This window comes from Rosa rugosa, chromosome 3 (genome assembly GCF_958449725.1).
Source record: "Rosa rugosa chromosome 3, drRosRugo1.1, whole genome shotgun sequence".
Classification (NCBI taxonomy): domain Eukaryota; kingdom Viridiplantae; phylum Streptophyta; class Magnoliopsida; order Rosales; family Rosaceae; genus Rosa; species Rosa rugosa.
This window is the reverse complement of record NC_084822.1, coordinates 35,040,131-35,044,778: the sequence shown is the minus strand read 5'-3', so window position 1 is coordinate 35,044,778 and position 4,648 is coordinate 35,040,131. Positions and strand designations below refer to the sequence as shown.

Sequence of the window (4,648 nt, the reverse complement as noted above, 5' to 3'; positions counted from 1 at the left end):
CTCCAACAACTTCTCTACAATTTCTATATTATAGGGAAGCAAAAGTCAAAGCTTTAGCCTCTTTTTCTTCTCCAACTCCAACAGATTCCCTATTTTGCAACAATCTCTAAAATCTCCACATTCTTTCTTAAAATTTTAGAGTTTGCTGTAAATATAGGGAATTTGGTTTTCTCTTTCCTCACTTTCCCTAAAATAGGGATAGTTATAGGGAATCTATTGGAGCAAAAGAGGCTTATTTTTCCCTAAAATAGAGAAAAATCAAAATATAGGGAATCTGTTGGAGTTGCTCTAAGACTCGATCACTGGCGGGACTTGGGATTTTAATTTTGTGGGGACGATATTTTGGTTAATATGTGTTGCGCCCAACGAGTACAATGAAATTTAAAAAGAATGTATAATTAATGTATAAAAATTATAACTATGTGCTGAATTTCATTTTAAGTGGGGCTGTCCTTAGATTTTTATTAAACTTTTTCATATCATATATGGTAAGACGGCAGCAGCCCTCATTGGGCATGTGCTAGGTCCGCCAGTGGGCTCAGGTGATGTAGTTGCAAAGCTTATATTCCATCTACTTCTAATGGCTTGAGCACTACTAAAAAAAACTTCAATTGCTTCGCCTTTTTACTTCGGCAACAGTTGCCGTCGCAATTGACACCCTATTGCTACGGAAAATGTTCCGTCGCGATTAAGCCTTATCATTTGCGACGGAAAATATTTGCCGTAGTAATTTTATACTCAATTGCGACGCCTTTTCCACTTGCCGTCGCAAAACTTATTTGTATATGTTCTTTACAAAAAAAAAAAATAATAATAATACAATGGAAAGAAGCATGGCAACACATAAACGTCACCGTATTAGTCTTGGCGCTAACCCAAATAATTTTCCCTCAATTTTTTCTTTTGTTTTTTTTGGCCAAATGTCCTACTAACAAAACACTCAGCCCTAATTCTTTCCCTCTTTTTCCCAAAGTCCCAAACATCACCCCTCTCTCTCTCTCTCTCTCTCTCTCTCGCCCAAACATCACCCTCTTTCTCAACTCCGAAACCTCACTGTTCCCGCCGTTCTGAACATTTCGATAACCGAATTTTCTTCTCGCCGGCAGCTTACAGGTGACTCTTTGCTTTTCAGCTTTCGGTGTATTTTGGCTCTTGGTTGTCTTTGTGTCCTGATTTTGGGTTTGTATGGGATGTGATTGGGAAGAAGATCTAGTTTATTGATTGCAAATTACAGTAGCTTTAGGAGCTACCTGGTTGGGTTGTGGATCTTGGTTTTTGATTGTGTATGCTTTGCAGCTCCTCGAACTGGAACCTACCAAGGTAATTGGGCAATGGCATGTAGGCCTATTTCTCCTACCGAGTAATCACCAAGGTAGTTTTACTTGATGTCTTCATTTTATTTTGCTGTTAATTGTAGATTTTATTGGATTTAGGTTAGGGGCTCGATTTGGTTATGTTGATTGCTTAGTTGACAATAGATACTTGGCTGATTGTTAGCTTAGAGTATGAATTTTCATTGTAAACTTGGCTGATTGTTGATGGTGAATGAGAGCGACTTTCTCTATTCTCACTCTGTTTCTTGTTAAGCGACCCATTATATGTAGGTTCATTATTCTTTCCTACCTAATTTTGATCCGATATCTGAAACATTTTATCGGACCAATCTCTGTACCATAGAATATAATGAAAACAGGCACCACACCTTTGTCTTTCACTACTCTAAGCCTGCTCTAATAGCATGGAGTTATTTATATTTATACTCACATTACACATATATTAGTTCTGGAACATCTCTTTTTAAAATGATATATGCAGCGACACAACTAGTGGGTTGGTACAGTTTATGGTTGGTGCATCTTGTGATGATCATGACTTTTTGTCTACTGTTCCAGTTAGAATAGGTTGTGAAACACAAAAGAATGCAATAATTGATCCTCACAACATAAGCTTTTGTTTTGCCTTATATTGTCTGTTTACATGTCTGCCTCTATGTATGTCTTGGTGTATTGGTGGAAGATGAACTAGCGTTACCCCCTCCCAAGTCCTAACCATCCACTTTCTATAATTCAGGTTTGTAAAACAAAAGCATCTTATTGATGTCACTGAAGTATTCAGGGTTCTTAATACTGAGAAGAAGTGCCGGCTTGTTAAGCTTGCTGTCTACTTTTGTCTCCTCACTATAATCATTATCAGGTTTGTTCTTAACTTCATATATAGATAGAACTGTTCTATCTTTTATTGTAAAATATAGATTACCCTTTGCTTTATTAATTGGTTTGTTAATTCTAATTACCTGTGTCTTGCTATTTGGTTATAGAATTCTCACAAGTGCCTCGTATCTAATAGGGTGATATGTCTGATGCCATATACGTGTTCAGTTAACCGCTCATGCATGCTAGCTCTGCTATATATGAATACATATAACATTAATTGGTTACCTATGGTTGGCTGCATGCACCGTTTTTATTAGCTATCAACACATATGGCTACATTATTGAATTTAATATGTGCATTCTCTATTGCCAGGCTACTAACCAAGTTATAGCACAGTGAATAATCAATTGACATGATAATTTTGTATATGCTCTGTGGAAATATCAAACTTTTGATAATATATTTTAAGAACTAAAGTCTTTTATCACTAATGGCTTGTAACCAACCTCTATCTTCTAAGTTTTCATTGATATTCCTTGGAATATGAAACTGCAATTTGAAATTCTAGTATCTGAATTCAGTTGTATGGACACATAGCATATTAATACAGATGTCAAGGTACGACAATTTGAGATTATAAATGGAAGGTTAAAGTGACTATTTAAAAGAGCTCTTTAGGAGTTGGGCGTCACAATACAAACCTAGTGTCTAACCTTAAGTAAAACATTTGCTTCGGCAATTTGAACCCTAAGCATATCATATAGTTGTTAAAGGAGAGACGACCTTAATGTACCTGTAATGTCTTGAACAGATGGATCACCACCAGGTTTTGGACAGTTTGGTTGAGGATTTGTTTTTGGCTCTTTGTTTTTAGGAATCATGGAGGGAGAGTACCTACCATACAAATAACCGCTATACCACAGCCTGTTTCTTCAGTTGACTAGTAATTTATAGATTTATTTTTTGTGTTGTTTAGCTACCAAAAAAAAATGTCTACATGTTCCTAGGTGCGATATTACAATCCATTATTTAGTGTAATGTGTAATCTGGTACTTCAGTAGGACTGTAGGAGTGGTTGAGTGGTAGTACGGATAATCCTTCAATAATAACCTGTTGAATGAACAGTTTGGGTTGCTGCATTGCAGACCAATTCATTGTTCTCTGACAATCCATATCTTAGTCGTGTTCATCTTCTTCAAGAAACAGAGCTTCGTTTGGACTCTACTGCTCTAGGTATGGTAGTCTTCCCCTAAATCTTGAATTTACTTCGGTCTTCCCCTCATTCTGAATTTACTTCCGTTAATCTAAGCTATAGTGCTAGTTCTTATTTGCTTACTGATGGAGAGATGCAATCTAAATTGGTCTTTTCTATTCTTATTTCACAATAACTGGGCATGATCAATTTATATACTCTTGATATGGTGCTTGACAAATGTTTTTATGTTAAATTTTATGTCACCGCTTAGAATTTACTTATGTGTTACTGTCAAAATCAGGTAGCAAGACAGAAGCTAAGGCGGCTTCTCCTGCCCGCACTAGTTCCAACACTACTGCTCCTGGTAATCTGGTATGCGTTTGCTTTTTTTTTCTTTTCGGTGTAGCTTGGAACATGATCTAGAGTTTTCTTGGGCTTTTCTTTTGTTCTATTGACGTATTAGAGGCACTGTGCTTTAGATAAATACCAACTAGATATTGTTGATGGATCAATGTTCTCATTGCACTGCAACTTCATTTATTTATAGCTTCCGTTTTAGAATCAAGATGAAATGGAATATGAATTTCTGTCATTTACATGGACTTCAAACTGAGTTCTTTAGCTGTTTTTTGGTGCAGGGCCGGGACATGTATGTTTTGGTGAGCTACTTGATGGGAATTCTAGAAGTTTACTTACCTAGCATTGAGTGTGTGGTTTTGTCAAGTGAATTTAACACTTTTCAAAACCTGAAGAATTTTTTACTTGATGCCCCTGCTTTTGATAATGTTGATAGTTTGGCCATTTCTTCCACTTCTAATGAAGGTGCTGTAGTGTTGGCATGAGTTGCTTTGGCTGATCTTTGTTTTTAAACAACCTTTGGCTGGTACTAGCTTTGGTGTGCAATTCAACCTTTGGTTGATCTTTGCAATATTTTTCAATTTATGATATTTGCTGCAGATGGTACTAGCTTTGGTGTGAAATTCACACCATTTTTTTTTTTTTTTTTTTTTTATAAATGAAATACTCTTTTGCGACGGCAAAGTATCCGTCGCAACCAATTCATCCCATTTTTTTTTAAAAATGAAATATCTTTTTACGACGGCAAAGTATCCGTCGCAAATAGTTTAACTATTGCGACGGCAACAGTTTTCCGTCGCAAATACTTTTTGCGACGGAAATTTACCGTCGCAAATGGATCTTGTGACGCCACCTATTGCAACGTTAACATTTCCGTCGCAAAAAGTTCAATTTTCCGTCGCAAAAAGTTTTTTCCGTCGCAAAAGCTCAATTTGCCGTCGC

At 36.5% G+C, this 4,648-nt stretch overlaps 1 long non-coding RNA gene across 2 annotated transcripts; it reads left to right on the top strand.

The window, feature by feature from the left end:
* The first annotated feature begins 923 nt into the window (after positions 1–923).
* Positions 924–4,305, top strand: LOC133739622 (uncharacterized). Of its 2 annotated transcripts, none has more exons than XR_009860714.1 (6): positions 924–1,113; positions 1,297–1,372; positions 2,071–2,193; positions 3,280–3,387; positions 3,651–3,721; positions 3,988–4,305. It is a non-coding gene; the product is annotated as an uncharacterized LOC133739622 (long non-coding RNA). The 2 variants fall into 2 exon arrangements; XR_009860713.1 differs by having other exon boundaries at positions 938–1,113; positions 3,300–3,387.
* Positions 4,306–4,648: the final 343 nt, after the last annotated feature.